Source organism: Lepisosteus oculatus, chromosome 9 (assembly GCF_040954835.1).
Source record: "Lepisosteus oculatus isolate fLepOcu1 chromosome 9, fLepOcu1.hap2, whole genome shotgun sequence".
NCBI classification, from domain to species: Eukaryota; Metazoa; Chordata; class Actinopteri; order Semionotiformes; family Lepisosteidae; genus Lepisosteus; species Lepisosteus oculatus.
The window spans coordinates 1,367,501-1,391,558 of NC_090704.1; the positions used below are offsets into that span (position 1 = coordinate 1,367,501).

The window sequence follows — 24,058 nt, forward strand, 5'->3', positions numbered from 1 at the left end:
TGTAGAACCACTTGCTTCTCCTGCACAGACGGGGAACTATTTTCACCCTCCGTGACTGAAATCTAGCCAGGGCACCAGGGTAACACCTCTCTGCTCCCTTAAAACACACACAGTAGGACTTTCAATCCGCACTGCGGGACTCAGGAGTTGCTAGGATCTGGCCTTAATGCCTCAGTCTGCCTCACCTTCATGCTCCTAAGAGCCTGGGGTAAACTCAAGAAAACACACGTCAACACAACAGCATGTTTAATCCATCTTTAACCCTCGCCCACTCGAAATGTGCAGTACAGCACAACATTAGTTTTGGGAAATTAAAGAATGAAATTTAAATCTGTCGCAGCCACACTTTCCCAAGCAATACAGTATCTTCACCTCAATGATTAAGAGGTAAGTCTAATTAATTTTGTTTTTAAAGCTGGGATAGTGGCTTAAAAAGACCATTCAACACGTTTTTTAATATATTGTAATGTCAATGAGGCAACATTGTCAGCTAACACCTTGTGTGCTTTACTGAGTGTATCAGAAGCCCAGTCTGAGGAGGCTACAGGGGAACCTTCCATGACAGGCCGAGAGCTCCAAATAAGAACTTTTTTAAGAAACGGGTTTAATCTCTTATAACCTTTGTTTTGTGTCATGGAGCTTTATAAATATGGACTGAGCACTCGGGAGCTCATTTGGCACAACAGCTCTCATACTTGTGAGTGGGCACAGAGCACAGACATGCAGAGGAGTGTGTCAGTGGAGAAGCACATGAAGTAAAGTGCTGTGTTTTCGCCGGGTTCTCTCACTGACACAGGAAGAGGTTGGCTTCTGCAGCTCGGCTGCGCTTCTTGGATTAACTTTGCGGTTTCCTGCTGAGGGACAGAGAATCCAGGGGTGCCAATTCCACACAGGTTCTGAGAGCTGACCCAGCTGGAAATGTTCTGATGCACAGGGTTGGAGTTCCTGCTTAGAATAGCAGCCACAGTAAAGTGATTTGTTTAGCAAGGCCTGCTGTTTCCTACCACTGTGTAGGCCACAGACAGAACGGTGTTTTAGGAAAGCGGCCGTGGGCCCATTGCTTTCACTGGATTTTAATTTTCTATCACATATGACATTTCAGAGGTCTCTTGCCAAAACCAGAAACAATAATAATAACAACAACAACGACAACAACAATAATAATAACTGACAATTTTATTGATTTCATGCATTAAATTGTTGAAACTCTCATGTAAAGGGTGCGTTGTCTGTATGTATATTCAGCTCTGAACCACATACAGAACCTCTCAGGCACACTCAGATCTATCAGCTCTCCCGTCAGTCTCTTGCCTACAGACTGAGGAGGTCTTCTGTAACACAGCTAGACAAGTCACAATTATAACGGGCAGAACGTACAGATGTTATTGATGAGCCCCATGCCACTACATGACATCACATTAGCATTTCCTCGGGTGAGGAATCTGGTAAGAAATGTCTAACACAGTTAAAGCTGGTAGGTGGCACATTTTTGTAGCCATCAACGAAAGGCCCAGTTTAAGGGTGGAAGGAGAAAAAGACAAAGTCAAAACTTCAAGCTTTCTCATTATTAGCTACACCTGACGGGTACACAGAGAGCCTCCTGTACTGTACTCTCATCAATACAGCGGGGCTTTTTGTCAGTAATTTGCAATAAGTGTCTGTGCTGTATCTGTGGGGACCTAGAAATCATTACTGGCTGCAGACCTGCACTGTTCCTAATTGGAAGCATTGGGCCTTATCAACTGAGGATTTTCTAGGACCTTTGACAGATACCAATACTAAAATCATTGTTCACTTGTCAATTTAAAAGACCGTTAAAACAGCTTATTTTTGTTTTAATTGGAGTGTCCTCCCCTTCCTCGGAAAGCATGGGAGAACAGAAACAGCGAACATGGAGGGAGTGGGGAACATATTAACTTCCAGGTATAATGCTATGTAGGTCAATTCAGCAGGTTAGGGCTGTGACTGGGGTACAAATAAAGACAGAAAACATGCGCATTTAGTTTAAAGATCTCGCTCAAGTTTCCAGGGACTTCATGATCGGCATCAAGCAAGAGTATCCGTGCTGCAAAGCTCCCAATTAAGCAAAACTGCATCCACTTAAGATGTTTGTTGAAAGTGCACTGGGGCCATAATCAATCACTCTCAGTAAACTGGGCTGCTGAAAGCATATTCATAACATATTCATGTGCTGTGCAGTCTGTGCAACCCTGAGCAGAACTTTTTAATAAAGCATGGAGAACTTGTACTTGTCTCCGATCGTGCTAGTGCAGGCAGCTGTGGCAGAGCTCATATGTATAAACTGGGCTTTTTAAACCACTAGCATACTGGCAGCGACACTTTCCTTGTAGACAGGCGCAGGGCTGAAGTCAAGGGTGTGACGCTCAGCAGCCAAAGGAAACGGAATTGTTTTGACATTTTAATAACAAGTCACGGCTGAGAATCATTTCGTAAGCTAATTGCACTCAGTATGCTAAGCAGAAAGAGGTCTGCTTATTCTGTCCAAAAAACTGGCTCCCGGCTACATTTACCTTCTTCCAAAGTGAGACTCGGAATTCACAGATTAAACGCATAATAACGCCCTCTTTATTTTTCCCTGTTCTAAACGAATACAGATTTTTTCCTCCCTTTTTTCCCCCTCTCATTTAAATTAAATCTTAATTATCGTTTCATGTTCGTAAATGAAATCGTCGAGAAGAGATCAATTAAGCGACCACCGTACGCGATAGGCTGGGGCTCGTCGGCTTGGAGGAGAAAACGAAATCTAATTAAAGAAATTCAAGGAAGGACGTCGCCGGGGATGTAAAAGATATTTTAAATTATTGTGTGGAGCGATTTTCCGGTCTGCTCTATGGGAGCAAGCGTTCTGTTTGCCTGCTGTTTTATTCGCTGTCAAAAAGGATTTGATGCAGAAGCCATTTAAGCATGTATACGACTCGTGGAGGGATTCATTTGACCTCATTATACTGCAATAAAGAAGAAATCCAGTTTGTTAAATATCACCGAGCTGCTCGCACTTCGCATTAGATCATGCAGGGGAGTGAGTTAAACAGACGATTCCAGAAGCGTTTAAGAACGAGGAGTATGAAGGGTTAAACCTGCCAGAAGGTGTTCTGACAAACACAGGAAAAAGGGGAGCGCTGAGAAGCCCTGTTTAAGAGCGGTGCAAGAGAAGAAAAAAAGATTTATGCTATTAATTAATGGCAATTAAACCGTGCCTGTTGGCTTGGCCTATGGCAATTGTTCACTGTAAAAAGGAGGCTGAGATGGTGACAAGCGCTGGATTTCACTAACTTGTGTCAAGGGAGCTGACTCTGCAGGCATCAAAACCGAACTAAATCAATAAAAGAATTAAACTTTTATAAATTGCGTTTTGACAAGTATCAGATACCGTTAAGCTTTGATATTATGAATCCCTCAGAGGTGCTGCCGTGAAGAAGGGCCGCAGTTCGGGATCCAGACAATCAGAGAGGCTTGTTAACATGCGCTGTCAGATGCATCAGTGCTATTAATTACTACAAATTAATGTGACTCTCTCTTCCTCTGGTGATTGGAATAATAATCAGCCAGCTTCGTGGAGCAAGCACAGGGAACATATGCATCACTGCCAAAAATAATAAGGGGAGAAGCTAACAGACGCCGGCCTATGTTTACAGGCCCAATAATTTGTTTGATGCTTTTTATCACTCTGGATTTTTTTATCCTCTGCTAATGTGCACAATTTCTTTTAACTCGATTGCCCAGTGACCTTAAAGATCAGATCAGCCCGCGTGCAATCACACTGCCACCAGGCTGTGAGCGTGCTTGTTTCCTCTTCCCCTGCCCCTGCGACAGCTCTTCTCCACTTGCAGACATTTCAGACAGAAGTCGGACTGAGCTCTATTCCTTCAGACAGGAGCTGGTGTTGCGTTTCGCTGGTGCAGAAGTGCTCTGGAGTGATGCTCTGGAAAGCTCTGCCACACCCATCGCTGCACATATTCTCATGCTGCCGCAGTCTGGCGCGTCTGTCTGCGATCTCCCTCCCACCATGCCAAAAAAATATATAAATCGGAGCTAATGCTGTAAATATTGCACCTGCTAAATTGTTTGCTAAAAACAGATCAAGTTTGCCAACAGTGTTTATTTCTTCCATTTTGCCATAACATTTGTCGGACTAAATATAACGCTGACATTTACATAAAAAGTACCTGCATTTAGTTTCCCAAAATAGTTTTTCTTGCAGTGCAGGGACACATTTCGACACACCTCTGAAACAGCATCACATGCAAACACACGTTTATGTGCCCATATCGTTACTTCTTTATTATATACTTCGTGTTTTTGTGTAAGTGCACTTTTAAAGGAAAGGAAAATAAAAAAATAACAATGCTCAGAAAAATGAGTAAATGTACCTGTAATGTACTGATGTCATATTACACAATCATCCATTATCAGACATCACTTCACGAATCCAACCTTCAGAGAGCACTGATCTTCAAAAACGTATTTTGCTTTTCAAGCATCAAATTGCGTTGCCAGGTGAATTTTGTCGTGGCTACTGTGCACCAGCTGGTATTGCTGTTTTAGCCTTGTGACAATACTTAAAACTCTACTTGATCCGATTCCCTTGATAAATTTGTCCAAGATTCCACCTGGATTTAATAACCCCTGACCCACAGCCATTCAACCCACTGAGGACACTTAGGCTGACCTATTGCTGTTCACAGCAGACCTGTGTGTGTGTGTGTGTGCTGCACACAGCCACACTACAGCTCTGATGGTTTTTACTGCAGGCTGAGATACTAGGAAATGGGGCTTAAAGGTTGAGACACTCCCCTTTATTGAAACTGCAGAGATTTGCCCCATAAAAGTATTCAGATAAGCTGTGGGTTACTGAGAAAGAGTGCCACTTCTCCACAATATTCCTTTTGTGATTTACTGATCAAAAATTATTTAAGATCTGTGCAACTATATTCTATGTGGTTCTAATTCTCTGATGTAAACTTAAAATAAAATTCAGATACTCTTTAAAACAATGTACTTCCTTTTGGAAATCATAATTAAAATGCTGGCGCAGGCTCTTGTATCATTAATTTAGGCTTAAAAATTAAAATCTTCCATCTCAGGGAGAAAGAATGAAAGAAATTAAAGACTTCAAGATGAGTTGGATTTTCATTTACCTTATTAAATAAATCACTTTTATTTTTGAAATCTTATTAAATTTTTGACAAAAACTAGAAACTCCATGATAAATCAGCTTGACAGGGATAGAAAAAATGATGAACTGCGATGCAAATTATTTTTTAAAAAGAAATATTTTCACTTAAGAATAAAATTAATTGTATTGATTCATTCTAAATAACACAGGCGATAACGTCTTATATTTATTATTTGACCCTGATTTTAAACTGCTCAAAATTTAAGTGCATTTAGATTTCTTTATATTAATTTGCTATTTTGACTTCATGACCTTGTGCAAAATGTTTATGTGCCGCAGTTTTTAAAAGTGTTGAAAATAACATCTTAAATTGAGGTTTCTGCAAAAACCCTTTTGTCGCCCCTTTCTGCATTTAGAAGGGAGCCTGTCAGTGTCAGAGTATTAACTAACAGACAGGTTCTGGGCCCAAAAACCAGAGCGATTGCAGAGGTGCTCTGGCTGGGCCCAGGGTTAGCAGCAGTGTAGGGATGTCCACTGTCCCCTGCACAGCCAGGCCTGTCTCCTCCCTGTGCATCCTAAATGTCACATTTCGCCAACGTAGTCATGGTTATGAAAAAAAAAAAGCTCTGAAGGGCAGATTAATGGTTTGCCGGTACTTCAGTGTACCAGGACAAGGATTTAGCAGGCAACAGCTGCAGCCAATTCCCCTGACTGAGAAGAATTACAAGTATTATCACCTAGATCATTAAAGCAGGTTCATAGATTGCAGAATGGCTTCAATCAATTCATACAAGATAACTTGACGCCGGCTGGACCCCCTCCGTGAGAACTTGACTTAATTGGCCAATAAGTGGCAGGAAAAGGTGCATGCTATTTGATAAAATTACAGGCTGAGCAAGTGATTACAGTTTGGAGAGCCACTGAGGGTACGCTGCAGGTCAGCCCTATTGAAGGAAGCCCAGAGACTGTCCGATGCTAAGTGCCGCTGTGAAAAATGTGGGCCCACTTGGCGCCGAGACGTAAGGAGTATCCAGGTCATTCTTTAGCTGGGGGAGATGTGCCTATTTATCATCCCCTTGGCCTCATTTCTGTCTAGGCAATAGTAGTACACTAACAACTCCTCATGGTTTATAGTTTTCTTCATTATAGTACATATTGTTGGCATATCAAAAAATATTTATGTAGTACTTCATCTATCTTGCACAGGAAATATTTGGTGCTTTACTGCCTTGTGATATCCTGTAAGATTTATTTAATTATTTTCGCTGGGGGAGCAGGGAGAGGTGGGGGGGGGCGGCTCGAGCTCAGATTGTGTGCAGTTTTATTCTTATTGCAGTTTCCATCACCGCGGAGAGCATCACAGCCGCAGATTAAGGAAACACACTTGATTAAAAGCAACATTATGTTTATAAAATACATGGAGAAGCACATGTCCCAGGGGCGCTTCCTGCATCGTTATTTTTCTGGCGCTGTCGTTTTTTTTAGTGGCTCTAACTCGCACACTGAATACACCCCCCACACAAAGATACCCCCACCCCCCCGTTAGAGAGGCTTTGATAACCTCAATCAAAACTATTTTCCTGAACTGCTTCTTAGCTAATAGGGATCTGAATTAGTTAAAAGGCCTAAGCTCCTTTGAAATCGTCCTCTGCAATATTCATGGCTAAAATAGCTGAGCTGAAAGGGTTTTTCATTACCATTATTTTTAGCAGACTGCTAATTTAGTCATCACAACAGCTCCTATTGGTTTACACATTTTCGGAGGTGGGAATGAATTTACTTCTAAAAGACTGTCAAGCTGTAAATAACATTTAAAGGCCTAAAAAACAGTAAATTGTTTTTAATGAGTTTGTATGTATTCAGAATTTCCAAATGTGTGCCTTTCTTCCTCCTAAAGCACTTGTGATAATTACTTATTCTGAGTGCACGCTCACTGTCCCTGGTAAAATGTGCTGCACATTAATTCTGATTATATACAAAACCCACCTGCAAGGGAAAATCTCTGCATCAGTAATGCTGGTAAAATGAGCAGTTCTCTAGGGGCTTTGCAGGGAAACAAGATACTGGACAGAATTAGAATCTTGTAGCTAAGGCTATTCATAATGTCATTAACATAAAGGCAATTAAATGAGTTTTTAACCTCCAACCTTTTATTGTTATTAATGAACATTTGATAAAAACACAGGAGATGAAGCTGGTAATTATCTGTGCACCATGCTCTGAGATGGGTTTAAAGAGGAAAGCAAAACAAATGATTATTGTGAATGTTTTCAGCAGCGGGAACCCTAAGGAGCAGCTCAGTCATATTTAATCGCGTGACGCCGTACCAGGAGGGTTAATTAGATGAGTTTTTACCATCAGTGGGCACGGCTGTAAAAACGGATACCACTGGCATCATCAAAAACAAATGTGGGTTTTCCACCAGATCGTGAGCAGCTATTCGCGTCTTCAAGTGAGCTTCCTCAACAGAGCACACTGAGAATATGCAGAAAGCCTTTTATAGGAGGACAGAGGAGCGATGAGGACGGTGGGGTTGCTGAGTATTATTCTGCTTTTATCTCCTTCCTATTCTGTTAGGGGCCCCAGTCTCGCTGCATCACAGGTTTTGGATCCTTTAACTGGCCACCAGCCCACCTAACCCAGCAAGGCACTGCTTTCCTGCCCTCAGACTTTTCAACATTTTTACTGGGAGCCACAGCAGAGCCCCTCCTTAATATTTCCACCCCTGTCATACAAGCTGCTCCAGTGCAGACTTCAATCGACTGTGACTCGAATCTTCGGTGCCGCTCAAAAGACAAGTGGAGCAAATGTCAATTACCAGTGTCGTGTGAGAAACAGCGCCCCCTATTTTTCCACATTCAAGTGCGTGTTTCCACCCAAACTGAGCTCAGGAAAAGCCCCGTCATCTCATGCTCGAATGGACCATATTCTGCAATATTCCACCACCCTCATCTGAGTTTCGGAGGAGCAGTGCAGAAGAATCTCACATTGTACATTTAAACATTCAATTTGTTCATGGAACTCCATGGTAAACAACAGTGAACATTTCAGCAAACATAGTATCCATGTTGGTTAGGCACTTATATATATATATTAATGTCTTCATTATAAAACAGCACACATATTTTTTTTTCAAAATTTCCTACTATCAAGCAAAGAAAGAAGGAGTCCTGTATTTTCTCTAATTGAAGAGAAACGCAACACATGCTGTGTACTGTTTAAAACAAGGCATCAGGCATTTACATTCATTATAAATATTTGGCAGGCTGCAGAGATAAGCAAACCCCTTAAGAAAATCTGTACGCAATATAAACTGTGTCTTGCCAGCAGTTTTTTTCCAGAACTCCCCAGATGATAGAGGGAAAGGTCAAAGGTAGTTGTCGCGATGTACCCAAGGTCTACAAACTGCTCATTAGTGTGCAGGCTGCCTCACCAGAGACAGAGTTCTGAACCTGCTCACCACTGGTTTGTTTTGAGAACTCATCAGGGACTTTTTGATTAGACTTGTATTATGTTACAACTTCATGTTTAATTAATAATTAACTACTGTCAACTGCTTGTTTAGCCACACAGAAATAAACATTTTTTTACCATCAGAGAGTTTTCTTTATGAGAAAGTACAAATAGGACTGAAGACAATTTTATTCTTCCTGATGTTTTCGCATGCTGGTAAGAGCTTTGCATTTCATTGGTCTGCCACAGAAAACATGTTTGTTAATTGAAAGGTGATTTTTTAATTTTTCTTTCCCAGTAATACAAAAAAGTGCAGACTGTTTTAAAATACCCAAAAATAATAAATTCCTAAATTTTCCACAAAGAGTTTTGTGGAAAAAATATGAACTGCAGTTTCAATGCATCTTTGTAAATGTAAAAATGTTGAAAAAACAGACACACAAATTAATATATTTAAGAATTATAGTATAACTATTGTTGTTTTAGTTTTGATTTAATACATATCCAGTAATTTTATTTTTGTAGTATGGCTTCTGATCCTGCTAGATTCTGCCATCAGTTTCAGAATAGAAAAAAATGTACCACCATTACAAAATGTGTGATATTTCACAACTATAGATCCTGCAAACTAAGCTGTCAAACTAAAATATCAGATTTACCTCTCTTGCTGCCTAAATGAGCCATGTCCAGTTTACTAGCGCTTGTAAATTGCCTGAAAAGCAGAAATATCTCCACCCTTTTAGGAAAAAAGTACAGGAATATATTTACAGTACAATAAAATGACTGTAAATATATTCAGCATCTAGAAAATGAAATTTATTTTTTTCCAGAATGATTGGGTTTCCATTAATTATTTGTTGTTGTTTTTTTTTTGCTGTAATGACCTAAATGTGGAAAAAGGCAGAAAAGGAGAGAACTGGACTCTGATCCATCCAGCTGCTGTGTTTAATTGCTATTTGCAAGTTGTGCGTTTTTGGCTCGGAGAGGAAGAGAAGGATGCCGCCTTGCTCTTCAAAATCCCTCTCCACCCAGAGCTCTTCTTCTGCCTGCGTTCCTCAGCATGGAAACACCTGACAGTTCAGCAGCCCGTGTTTCTCAAGGTCAAGCGCTGGGAAAAGGTGCTCTACCCTCCTGGCTCCCAGTTCAGGCCTGCCAGCTGATCGGCACCGCGCTCTCCTCCTGCAGCAGCACTCACTCCCTGAGTGAACCCACTCATTGACTTGGCTGATACCTTTATCCAAATCAGCTTATATCGCTGGGCGTGTTACCAGAGCAATGCAGGTGACGCACCTTGTTCGACTGTACAATATCAGCGTCTCACCAGCGACTTTCTAGTGACGAGTCCAGAGCCCTGCCCTTTACAGTGGCCAGTGGAACTAAACCTTAATGTTTTCAAGTCTCTTTTCGAATGGTGCGGTATTATATCTTCACATCGAGTAAAACAGAAACTACGTAATCCGGGCAGGTGTCCACACTGAGCTTTGCGGTTTTATTGAGCCCTTCTCTATATACACTACAATCCTTTCACACCCTTATTACTGTCTATATTTTCAACCTCTTATTCTGGCATAACTGCTTTCTTAAACCTGGTGTTGGACTTTTACAGCTTTTATTTTATCGGTGTTTGTTTACTGGTTAAAAGGCTACAGTTCTGATGTCTTAATTGACTGTTTCTCCTTGATAAATGAAGGGCTTGTGTTAGCATGCAGGCCTTGTACGTTCCTCCACAGCTGTGGGCTGTAATTCAGGAGAATGGGCATGTCTCTGGAGAAGCACTTATTGTTCATGATAGGCACAATATTTTGGCCAAATAAAGCAAAAACAGACAGAAAAAAACTCTTGCTTTTACAGCCTCTATTACCCACAGGATGTTGGTCTATTACATGTTGCTTTACCACAAAATACCAGCATTATATACAACAAATGTCTTTGTTAAGAAGAAAGCAATTCAAATTTGCAGTTATAAATTATACTTTTCCAGAAACTCTTGTTTTTGTGATGGTCCTTACCATTAATACTTGTGACAGCTCCTCAGTTTCTAATATCCTGTTTGTAATGCGCAGTACCCAGGATGCACACAGCTGTGCTGGGCCTCTCAGGCGCAGGGGGTGCCGAGACTGGTCTGTGACCAGCCTGGGTGCAGTCAGGCCCAACGGCAGTACCACTGTGTGCTGCTCCCTCTCTATTCCAGTGGCAGAGGTGAGTCCAAAACCTGTGCAGTCAGGTTCCTGGGCTTCAGCCAGCCCCTGTTTAGGAAGAACTAGACCCAGACCTGACTGACGAACGGCCTTTCCTCAGCCCTGATCTCCCGCTTCGCCCACCCGCGTGGATGTGAGCCGGAATCCGGAGGAAAAGAGAGGTTCTGCTACTGAAGCCGAGGCTGAAGAGGGGTTTAGCAGCACACCTCACTTCCTCAGTGGGAAGACGGGATTTCTTTTCTTGGCCAGTGGTTCCTGTACACTGAATCCTGGTGTCAGCCCACTCACACTAATCCACTACACTAAACTACTAGCAGAACCCACTGGAGAAACAAGATGCAGCCATTGTACACCAGCAGCTCCACCGCCCAGCACATCAGGCAGGGCGACGAGAAACTGCCTTACTATTTCAACTGAGGGGGGATCTTTAGGGGGGCGAGAAACCCAAAATGGTTTGTAAACGGGACACTGAAGTACCCATCCCTGGTCTTCTGAACATTTTCACGGCATCTTTCTCCATGGAAACCGCCTCCTGCTGGAGCACCAACACCCCTCACGGCAGTGGGGATGTGGTGAGTCGGGTCGCCCAGAGACTCTCAGATTGGCTCTCCAAAACACAGCTGAAAGCTGTGCTCTCCCAGCCTCGGCAGGCTAGCAATGATGCATCTTCACTGACAGAGTCCTACAAGGACAGCAAGGGCATTGCACTGGGCACTGACATGGCATCTTCTGCCCTGCAGCTCAGACGCAGCCAGTCCACTACAGATGAGCACAGTGCCTGTCAGGATGGCTACAGGGACGCATGCCAAGTGCCTGGACCGAAGACCCATGCCAGAGAACAGCGCCGAGGGCAGAGCATGCCCAGAAAGGAACATGCACAAACAGTGCACTAATTAATTAAGCAGCTGACCAACCAATTAGCCGTGGCCAGTAGAGCTTCCAAGACTGAACAAATGCAACGCACCCCACAAGACCGTCACGGGGGCACGTGTGCGCAGACACAGAGGCCCACCACCTAGAGCAAAGCCCCGCGCAAACACGCTCGTACGAGCTCCGCAGTGTCCCTCCAGGACCAGCAGCAGAGCAGCTCCGCCCCAGCGGAGATGAAGACAGGAGAGCCAAGAGGAAGGAACTTGCTTGGACAGGAAGAACAACCCCACTGCGGGGTCTGGCGGGGCAGAGGCAGCAGGGCTGCTCCAGCCGCGTTTTCAGCGCTAGACGTTGTGCCTCTGAGCACCACTGTGGATCTACGTGCTCCAGGAATTCGTCGCCACACAGACAAAACACTGGCAGTCTTGCACCATTCTCACAGCTGTAATAGGAAGCATTAGATCACGGCGTATCTGTAAAAGGTTGTCAGAAAGTTTAAAGGTGTTGTTTAAATCTGCTAAATCACAAGCTCTACGTAGAGAGTAAATAACACATAATGTGCCTTTCTTAGCCTCTTTGTGCATAACTGTGTGAACAATCCTGAGGATATTTCCTCAATAAAAAATCCCTCAGGCTAAATTTGACCGGCGCTTTCTTTGTAGGATACATAATCCTTCAAGCTAAGTTGTTTAGATGCAGTTAATCTTTAGATTTTACTGGGAAATGCGTAGATGTTTTTTTTTTGTTTTGTTAATTCATGTTTTGAAAAGGCTCAACGCTCCAAAATTCTCTCTTCAGTGTCGAAGTTTTTCCCAGTCATCACGGTAATAGAAAAGGACAGGCCGCTTCTGTGAAAGAGCCACAATGCATCCTCTCTTCCTCAAGGTCAAGTTATTTCCTGCTCTTGTGCTTTAACATTTCATCTTCCTGTAATGTGTAAAACAAATACAACTCTGCACTACCAGGCCTTTGCTGCCTCTGTGGTGCTGAACCACTTCACCGGCAGAGCACTGCATAGCCACAGAGGTTAAGTGCAGGAGGAGAACGTGGTCCTGCGCCGGAGAGACATGACTACACGTTAGTTGTTGAAATCGGGTGACGTCTATCGGCTGAAAACTTTAATGAGCAGATGCAAGATGGAGCTCCCGGGGGGCTCAGCAAGACGACGAGCTCATGAAGGACAGCCCAGGACCCACAGCCCGGAGATCGCTGGGTCAGGCCTGGGCTGCAGGACTAGTTGATTGTGACAGCGATTCGGGTGCGAGAGAGTCAAGACATGCAAAGAATATATAATAAACAATAAACAAATATTTTGTTTAAGAATGTATTAAATACAATTACACTGATTACAAAGAAGATATTACATACTGTATAATACACACTGTCATGCAAAAGCCTTAGACATCTGAGGCACAGTCAAAAGATCAGATCACTTTATTGGCCATATACAATTTCATGTATGAGGAATTTGTCTTTTCGCACACCCCAACTTGCTCTCCATGAGACACACAGACAGGGAGAGAGAAGCTTGGGGTCAGAGCGCAGGGTCAGCCATTTCTACGGTGCCCCTGGAGCAGCTGGGGTTAAGGGCCTTCCTCAGGGGCCCAACGGAGTAGGATTCCTCTGCCGGCCGCAGGATATGATCCAGCCACAGATCCTTAGCCACAGAACCACCATACCACACTACATTCAGTAGTTACAATATGTGTGTATGAGACCTTACTCCAAGTCTCCACTAGATTTTTACTATTGTAGCAACTAAGACTGTTATTGAACCAGATTTGTACGAGTGGGAAGAAACTAAAATTTCCAAGTCATTTAGGGATCTCTTACTCTCAGTGATCAGGATCTACAAAAATTCAGGGTGAATTATACATGAGCAGCCAGTATCAGGTGTTGTAGCAGCTTATCAATCAGCTTGATCAATAAAAATGACCTGTTGTCAGGTGTTCCAGCTCATTAAGATCATTTGTTGGTCACCAAACACGTATGAAGATAAAAGGCTACTTTATCTGTCTAAATTAACCGCTGTTTTAAAATAAATTGGTGACAATTCCAGTCGAAAACCATCACAGAATTAAATGTGTTGCTGAATAAAGAAAAACACACAGTCAAGGGTCAGAAAACTGCAACATGTGAAAGGCTTTTGTTCAACAGTGTGTATATATGGAGATAAAATTAATGACTGCATATTGGTTATATTTTATCCTTATTACCAAGCAGTTGTGTATTAATATTTATGCTTTGAGCTAGTATGAGAAATGTCTTTAATGCAAGATCTATGTTAAACGCACTTGTATGGAGGACTCCATTTTTGTGTCAAAACGGAAAAATAATAAAATAAGGCACTCTATAAATAATGACTCTTGAATTGTTTTCATCTAACATTTCACTTCCTTTAGAAAAACTCCCTGGGTGTGCATATTTTGCATATTGTTGTGAATAACATCCGTTTTCAGCAGTGGAGACTACCTGACAGTAGGCCCCTATGGCAGTATAAAGCAGCTCTTTAGTGTATACCACATCGCTTGCGGTTATCACTTGGTATTCTTCACACAACTTTGGAATTTTCACTTTATTATTAAATTTGTGACAAGCTTGAAGGTGGTAGAGGGTGTTCTGAATAGCAGCAGAATGCCTCACTGGAGATTCTTATTGATTTCTAAAACGTTTTTAAAAGGTCCCAAGATTAACTTCTTTAGGACTGAGGATTTTGTAGATTCTGAATACTTCCCTATGAAAGAAATCCATGTTAACTCCAAAACTGGTGTGGACTGAGTTAAAAGCACCTTAAGGAGACACTAGAGATCTTTTCCACAGCAGCTTAAGGCAGAGCATAAATGAACACTATCTGTATCTGTCTGTTTCTCCATGGGCTTTTCTGTCTAATGGACTGGAGAATTTAGAAAAATGTTTGTCCCAATTTTCATGCAAAAAACATGAGTTTTGGTAGAGAGCTTTGATTACAAAACAAGAGGAGGGGAGTTAAAAAAAATCTTTCCTGAACTGAATATCTTGACTTAACTAGAAATAAAAACAGAACAAAAACAGTCTGCCTACAGGTACAAGGCTAATTAACTAAGATTCCACTACCCAAGAAACACAGGGCAGAAGGAACACTTAGATTTGATATTCCCTGAAGATGGTCTTCAAAGCTAGAGAACTAGATATTAAATGCATTAGAAATAATACTGGAAAAAATACAAGTTATAATGCTTACAGAACTGCCATATTAAGTGGGCTTACCATGCATAACATAATATCCAAATTGAGAATTAGAAAATGAGGTTTTAAATAGAAAGGCCTGGAGCCAAAAAAATTGTAATGATAAAGAAAAAAGAATCAATTGATACAACATAGGTAATTCAGTTAGCGGCTTGATCTGCTATTTTTGTCATGTTTCCCGAAGACATGAAAAACATCCACCTTTTCAATCTAATTATGCATTGCATAGATTATATCTCCTGATTATGTTGTACCGCTGCATCATGTACACCAGTGCACAAATTAAAACCTCTGACAGATTGCTAATGAGCTGTTGTTGGAATTCCTGAATATTCTGTTATCATTTGTCCATTCACAGTTTTTTCGGCAGCACATCTGTGCGCGAGGTGTCGCCTACTGTGGAGCAAGCAGGCTGGGACAGCTTCTCCATTTACACCCTGCACCATCACAAGCCTCTGGGAGCGGCATTTACTAATTAAACTTTTTAACAAGCACTTTGTCAGCTCATAACAGTGCTGCCTCACCACAGTTTTGCGTCGATAAGCTGGTTTAAAGTGATGACCATTTTTAAGAACACGCACCACTAGATTAGGACACATGTGCCAATGAAGTTTATATGTTTGTCATCATGCCAACAATAATGTGCACTGTTTGCATTTAGGGGCTGTTTATATAGAGCTGATTATTTTGGAAAGATAGGCTACATTTTCTGAAGCATGTTAGAAACACGACATTTAATTGTCATTAAATACAGAATATTGCCAATCCCTTCTTATTTTTATGCAATGGTAACCCAGTGAACCAATTTGAGAATGCCCTTACAAGATAATACCTCTGGTTAATGTTAGACCTTTGTTATATCTGAGTACAAAATGACCAGAAGTACAGCCACACGTGCATGAGTGCTCATTCTTGGCTCTGACCAGCTGATCTGCAGCTGAGGCATGTAAGTACCCAGTGATACAATCAATAGAACAGAAGGGATTGCTTCCGCACAGCAAACACATGACTACGAACACACCTGAGTCTCAGGGAAGACCTGATTACAGGCATCAGACAACCAAGAGAATTAGACTTTCAGTGTGGGCATGCCGGCTATCTTCTGCACCACTGGGTCGTGTGACTGCATGACTGCAGGTTTCGTATCCGCGTGGATGTTAGTTGCACAGCGTAATGGATACAGATTTATCCTCCAAGGAGCTGGCAAAAAGTGGAGAATCCGAGTGATGGCAGAGCGATGGCCACCCGTTTACAATACAAGCCATAAAGGTTTTCCTAAGATCAGAGTTAAGGCACTGTGTCATTTTGACAAACAGTGGGCTAGAACATCATCATCATCATCGTCGCGCCTGAGTGTGATCGAGCCGGCCCTGTGACCGCACGGGACTTGTGAACTTTCTTGTCAACACCTTGTTTACAAATGAAATCGTATAAAATCATATAGAATCATATAGAATAAACCTAATTTTATATCACCTGATCTTTAACAAAATATAACAAAATAACAAAATGATACAGACATACTGTACATGTGAGAAAATGTATCAGTAAAAAGGGCACTTTAAGGGGATACTGGCTGTTCATTCTGGTTTGTAACAAACACAGGCCGGAAAACAGTGCAGTTATAGCCAATATAGAGGTTTACTGTGACAAACCTCCCAGCCACAGCAGCAGGAAACACAGCAGGTCATCTCTAGAAAAGCCGTGAATCCGAGGAGTTTGTATTGTGAACCCGTGATGATGTAGAGGCAAACCCTACATTGATGTCAGAGCTCACCCTGAATGATCTTTTCCAATGGGAGTGTTAAAAAGCAATTTGTGTCCATGTACCTCTGCAAAACCAACGGTACTGCGGAGATCAGAGCAGAGGTCTCCAGTCCATCCCGGACTGTCGTACTGTTTCTGTAAAATCAAATAAAAATGGTACAACAAGGCTCAGCGTTCCTGGAGCAAGCTCAGTTTCTCATCTTCTAACGGGTTTGGAACTGACATACATCGACACTACGGCAACATTCAGCTGAAACCTTCTTCCATTTGTGATTGAGGCTTCTTAAGGAAATGAAAAAGGTGTAGGCATTCAATTTGCAGCACATATACAACTGATAAACACACACAGTAAGCATCTCGTCTGCGTCTCTCACAATTTCCTAAAGCAATTAAGCTTCGCTGCTCCTGTACTCAAGAGCCTCACCAGCTCCATAAAATACTTTTAATGGGTATTTTTGGCCAAATAATGTAATTTTTGTGTTTTGTTGTTTTTGTTATTTTGACTGCTGATGCTTCAGCTTGCATGACAGTCTTTTTGACCCTCTAATTATATTAAATAGTTTTGATCGCTCTTGATCATTTTGAAATCGTGGATAATTCATTTCACACGAGTCCTCTGGTAAATGTGCGCAAGCAGAACAGCCCACCCCCTGCATGGCGTTTCGAGAGACCCAAACCTATTTCTCGTCTCAAACCCGGGACCGCTGGGTGACTTTGGCGTGGTTTCTTGCACCAATGGAGCTTTGATGTGTCAGGTTCATTTTAGCATCACCATAACCTCTGAGTCTCATGCTGCCGAGTTCACCAGACATCCTCCCTGGGCTTCTGAGCAGCTCCCATGTCTGATACATTGCTCGCTGGAGGAGGCATTCGTCTTCAGTCGAGCTGTGAAGATACATTGTGTTATCTTTCAGTATCTACAGCTTTTTAAACTGTCTGCTCACATTTCATTTTGAAAGCACAATAAGTCTCCCAGCTATGCTGCGGATCAGCTTCTATTAGTGCACCGATTATCATCCCAAATCAGTAGCATTTTAGCATTTAAGTGTCGAAAGTTCATGTAAAATTCCTGCTACGTGCCTTGAGGTAAGAAAACCACATCAGGCTGCGCGGCTCCAGCACCGCTGAAGGAAACACAGTCTTCAATTCCACATTGCACAGCAGCCACTCCATAATAAACTCCGTTTTCAAATTTAGTGACTGTTAATAAAACTATAATAGATTTCATCAGGCTAAAGTTCAGAGTGATGAAATACTAACTGAAAGTTCCTGGCACTAGCAATAAATGTTCACAATAGAAGCCCCTGCATTGTGCAAGAAATGTTAAGCTAATAATCAGTCATTCTTGTCTTCTGGGCAACTTTCTAACGCTGTTATAATCCTATTTACCATTTTCTTAGGACACCCCTGGGCTGCGTTCATCTCTAATGAAAGAGATGCTAACGCACAGACTGTCAGGATCTCACAAAATGACACATGGCCTGTATTGTTAGCTTCTTTAACCAAATATTTTACTTCAGTGTCACTGGCAATTTTTAATAACGTTCAGCTTAAATAGCAGGACCTTCATCGTCATGCAACAACGCATTTTTCACAGGCTGAATTTCTGCCCTTTGAACCAACCCCACTTCTTCCACTTTTTTGGAAAATGACGGGAGTTTGCGCTCCATACTTAATCTCGAGCAGTGCCCAGCAGTTCACCCTGAAGACACAACACCAAGGGAAAGACACATCGATGCCTGTTTTAACAGCCGTTTAATATCCGGTTTACACTTTCACTTCAAAAGAAAGGATTTGCTTGGACATTATTTTTTTAATGACCCCCAGCACAATTGGTGCTCAGGCACTGTGTACAACAAGAGAGATTCTGTGGGCTGATGTACTGCCCCCCCAGTGCTGTGGAAATCGGAGTGTGCCTGTTCACTGACATTCTCTTCACATGTGCATTTTTATTTACAGACAAGAATAAAGGCCTTCTTAAAGGCATGTTCTTATTGTTTCCTTTCCCTGCTGGTGCAGGTTGGGTTCTTTTTCTTTGGAAATACAAATGATTGTATAACAAATATATATATAGCAATATGATGTTATAAATACAACAGCATTAGCACAGAAATACTGTAACATCCTACACTGAGAGAGCTGATTATTTCAGAAGGAAACACCGCTGGTCAGAGGCATGCTGTCCAGTGAGAGCTAGGCCCTGCCTTGTGTCCTGCACTGTCCACAGGGGGACAGCACCTGGCTGAGAAGGGTTGGGGGGCTGTGTATACAGCAGTGACACGTCCTGCCTGACTTTACTCTCTCTAGAATAATAGCAAGACGTTTCATGATGGAGCATGTGGACCAGTGCAGCCAGCGATCGCGGGTGCCCTTGCCTTGGGTGTGGGGACGATATCCACCACGCAGGGCCAGTCCAGCTGTATTACTGACACCCGCTGCACTGCCCCCTCCCCACGCACACAAACACAGATAATTGAGTTTTTAAACAAGGACACGGGAAGCCTGCAGCCAGCTCTTAATTGCATCGGCCGTCTTTACTGGGAAAATCAACAATTTTAAAAACACACCGAATACCTTTCATCTTCGCCCTACACTAAACGCAGCGGCAAGGACTGTCTCTGAAGGAGCCTGATGCGCTCAAACTCACTAAACAGCGCCGGCGGGATCTTCAGATGCACCACGCTTGAAACAGATACTGTTGGACACGGCGCGCTGCAGTTTAGCAGTGTAGCCCGAAACTGCAGCCTTACCTTCACAGCGATTGCTAAAATTGGAGACCCCCACGTGTGACTCGGCGAGGGCCGCAGGAGCTCACACGGCTGCCGGTGACGTCTCTCGACAGTTTTTGTGAGATTGCTCGCCACCCTCTCCAGCCTCGCTGGAGTTACTTGCTGCTGCGCCTCTGCCGAATGCCATCCGCCCTCTGCTTTTGAAACACAGTATAATGACTTCTCCAGCTCCTGTTGTGTGCTCCTCTGTCACCGGAGAACGGAAAAGCACCCTCTCTCCGCTCTGTGCACGCTGCTGTCAGTCTCACACTGCAGGGGCTTTGGGGCGGCCCTGAGTGGACCCTGGACACTGCCCAGCTACTAAGCGTTTCTTCTTATTTCAGTGGAGCAGCAGGAGTCACGCATTCCACAGTGCGCGGGTTTCGAGTGGCTGGATTTGTACGCTGGAGCCAGCTGTGTAGAGCGGTCTCCAGGCTGACATGGCACATGGACAAACTGTCCATTGACTGGTAAAGTAAAGGAAGGCCGGCTCAGTGTTTGGTTTAGGAACCGGCATAGCCCCCCCCAAAAAAAATCCTGGGACATTCCAACAGTTATTGTTCAGTCTTTTGATACGCCACTAATAAAACTTTAAAAACCGTAAACAATGTCCACAGATTTGAAGGCCTTCAATGCAACCTGAAGTGATAGCATTGCATTTACTGTGTCTGTGCAGGTTGAGGAAGGATCTCCGATGGTCACATTTTTGCTTATTTTCCTCAAATCCGTAAATAAGCACCTTTTATTTTTTTCTTAGACTTAAAGATCATGTAGAACTAGATAACTAACCGTGCTCTAATGCTCATAGCACCGTGCTGCTCTTGCCCGGATCCGTTTATTCTCAACGCAAATGCTACTCTGTATGCAGGCAATCCATTAAATACGCGAAATGTAATTCTTGAAAGCCTGGGTAAATGGATTATCACTATAGCTTTTTTACATGTTTTATTGACAGTCAAAATAAATCTGGCAGTCAAAATAAATCTGAAATAAAAGAAATGATAGGCTACATGTAATGATAATAATGACTCTACAATAATAATAAATCCGGCGAGGTGCGGCGGAGAACTGGGGCCCGGGAGGAGATCGAGCGGTGAGGAAGGTCGGAGGTGTTTGTGACAGAGACTTCGGTCATCAGCGACACCGGGGCAAACGAGCTGGGGGTCGCGCTGGCCGAGACAGAGAGGGGTCAGAGGTGACGCCGCGTTCAGGCGGTAAAAATACCCCGATCCCAATTTATAACGGCAGCCCCCTTTATTAAATGTAATATTGACAAATGCATAACAGCAGTGTCAAGCGCTCATGGGTGATCCTCTGTTTGATAGCCTTCCCCCTGAGTATCGCGCGGATAAACATATTCTCTTCAAACAATCCCAATGACAGCCAAATTGCCTGCTTGTCTCTTAAAAAAACTCTAATAATGTGTACCCAGGGAGAGCCAAGCGTTCTTGTAGCAGACGGCTCCCTAGTGTACGAGGGGGAAAAAAAAATAATAACATTCCGAAAATATTTTTTCCGCACAACGGAGACAGGATCATAGGAACCAACAGCTCGAACTTTTTTTCTTCGTTTTGTTTTTTCATTTTTATGCAAAGTCAACATTCATTACAATAACCATTAAAGAATACGTTCTGCCTCAGCTTTCCCATGCTGTGGAGACCTGAATATTTATAACTGACAATTGTACATGATCGGTACGTGTAAAAAGCCTTATTCTCGACACCACATCACTGAGGATTGCGGTGCTCCAGCCCTCTCCGAGCACCGCGCACCTCACACACGGCGATGAGAGGCTCCTTCCTTTCTTTCTAATTAGAATGAAAGCAATTTTAGCCTTGCGTTTTGGGCACATGATTTTAAACAGTGCGCCTAATGTATGCTTGCAGTAGTCGTGTTAATGAATGGATTCAGTCTGAGAGAGAAATACATATACATATTCTGCTAATGTGATGCTGTGTTAAATATCACACTGCTGGTACCACCATCAGCACAATCAAGCCCTAATTTTCCAATTAATGGTTTAGAAGAATGTGTGAACCTGCTGAAGTTTGTTATTGGCAATTATTATTTTATTATTAAATTATGCCAAATCATTCCTTTGACTCTTTTTAATCTTCAGCGTGGTTCTTATCTGCGGTGCTGCTTTTTTTTTCTTCACTTACATTTACAAAAACATGAAGGTGCGCATCAAATCCCCCACACCCTGCGTTACAAGTTGACAATTCAATTACGGGGTAAGCACACATTTCAGATTGCCATGGCTTGCAGGTTCGTTTTATCCTTTTTAGCACAGATACTAAGTAATACCTTCAGAAAAAAATGAATATTTAATTTATGAGCCTTTAGTGTGGTTGTTTTTCGCAGCCATTTCAAGTGAAGGTGTGGGCTTTCAAATCCTCTGGAGTGTGCTAGGAGGAGACCCGCGCCTGGGAGAGAGGTTCGTGGGTTCGCCACTGTACACCCGGAGCTGCGGAGGTAAAGCATTCTGCACAATTTGCATTTGTTTTAGAATCTGAAAAAAAAAAACGTTAACGAGATCTTCATGCAACCAATGAAATTGTAGGAGTCCTAAATGTCTTAATACAGAGACTGAAAGAGTGTTAACTGAGTCTGATTAGCTCCATTTATCTCTAATTAATTACCTTTACCTAATTAGACACCCTGTTTCTACTAGACATGGAGTCAAGTAGACTAGATTATTAGTGTACTCACTGGGCCTTTACAAAATCCTGAAATTAATGAAACGTGCAAAAGAATCTGCAGTTTTAATTGCACAGGTGTTGCCTTATGGCGAAGCTTTATCATCTGATTGTACCAGGGGATTATTAGTAGGTTTTTATATAGAGGATGAGCCTGTGAAATGTACCTTAGCAACAGCTCATTAGTTAGGGTTGTTACTGTATTATTTATTACATCCAGCCTTCCCCATTATCCAGATTGATTCATGAGCTTTTTGTATCCCTTGTTCTCGGTGAGGGTAAGGAAAACTCGTGTCTGACTGGTACCATCTCAGCATCCCTTTCTCGAGGATGAGTCCTTGTAACGAGCAGAGCCGTTTGCCTTCTGGCGCTGGGCGCTCCGTCTAATTCGCACTCCAAAGCTGGTTCCTTTAAAACGGCAGAGAGGAATTTTTACTTCGGACAGGTGGAGCCAGGGACCTAATGGTCACCCTCTCTCCTGAAAATGGCCTCTTCGCAGGGTAAGCTCTGCTTCTAATGTTCCCAGGGAACCATGTCGTCAACATCCTGACAAATCTACAACATGATGAACAGGATAGACTGCTAAAGCTCTCCGTGAGATTAATATTAATGCAATAAGAAATGAGTGTGAATGTATGAAGCTTAAAGAGGCGATGTAATATTCATTGCCCACATGATACGTAGATGCTGGCCAGGAAGTATAAAGACACCTTTCTTGGCTACTGTTCACCATCAAAAGCAAGAAACGCTTCAGCATTTCATTTTCTTGCTGGAAATAAATATTTAAGGAGGAGAATTAACAGCTGACACAGTTCTGTTTCCTTCTGTAACTTGAGTGAAGACAATTCAGCCAAGTGTCAGATGAAAAAATCTCCATTAAAGAGTGAAAGTATGTTGTTTTGATATCTGGAGCCAGTGATCAGAAGACTTATAAAATCTTTACATCTCAAAAAATCTTATACACTGATAGCTTGAGAAAAAGCTCTGTGTCTGACTGTTAATAGAGAACATTGACAAACACAATGCAAAACAGCTAAATTCAGACTCCCTCAGCTATGCAAGATGTGCAATTGTATAGAAAAGCTGAAAAAATTGCCGAAACGACTTCACCTTCATCTCTCCAGCTAGGTATGGCTGCTGGAATGAAAATTAAAACAGTGTGCAAATCATTGACACCCCATCCTAATGATGACAATAATTTCATCAGTGTCCTTTGCCCACCACCACAACTTCAAAAACGTATTAATCTCCCTGACAATGGGATCTGTTTATAAAGGTAAAACATCACAGGCACATTTCCTTTTTTAGTTCGTAAGGCTCTTCAAACCTGCTTTTCTTGCAGTTTTTTTTCCGAGTCAATATAGAACAATCATCAAGGGCTGCAAGCCCATGTTGGGAGCTGTGTTTGAGGCCTGGTGGGAATCCCGTGAGTCTGGAGGGGTATAAGCTGCCTTTCAGAGCTCTGAGCAGGACAGGCAGTGACCCGGCTCACAGCTGGAGGTAGGAGGGAAGCCTGGGCAGAGAGATGAGTGGAGGAACTGATGGGTTCTTCCCCTTTCCAGGATAGCTAGGCGGACAGAGCCACTGCCCCTATTAGCACTGTGTTAGCATGACTGGGAATCGTTACTGTAACTGTGTACGCTGTGTACAGCATGCACAGAAGTCTAGGAGACTCTCCTCTTTGGAAATGCAGTCACCCTTTCGATAGCTTGTCCACCATTAACAGCACTGGCTTACAGTATATAGCATAGCACAGGCCTTTTAATGCCAAAATTAACCATAAAGAATCTAATGTAGCACACAAATAATCAAAGAACAGACTATTTTCATAACCTTCTTTTTAGCCTTCAGTTCAAGCCTACCCCAGACAGAAGACAAACAATGAAACACCTGAACAGTCTTCAGAATAACCACAACAGAACTGAAGGTTGGCACCAACTT

At 42.6% G+C, this 24,058-nt stretch overlaps 1 long non-coding RNA gene across 2 annotated transcripts in view; it reads left to right on the forward strand.

The window, feature by feature from the left end:
• LOC107078378 (uncharacterized) overlaps positions 1–24,058 on the forward strand; it is a 54,189-nt gene that overhangs the window by 17,892 nt on the left and 12,239 nt on the right. Inside the window, exon 3 of one of the 2 annotated variants that reach the window (XR_001479320.2) lies at positions 7,715–8,727. The exons of the other annotated variant lie outside the window; for it this stretch is intronic. This is a non-coding gene — a long non-coding RNA (uncharacterized lncRNA). Of the gene's footprint in view, positions 1–7,714; positions 8,728–24,058 lie in introns of those variants that run through there. 2 annotated transcript variants of the gene reach the window in all.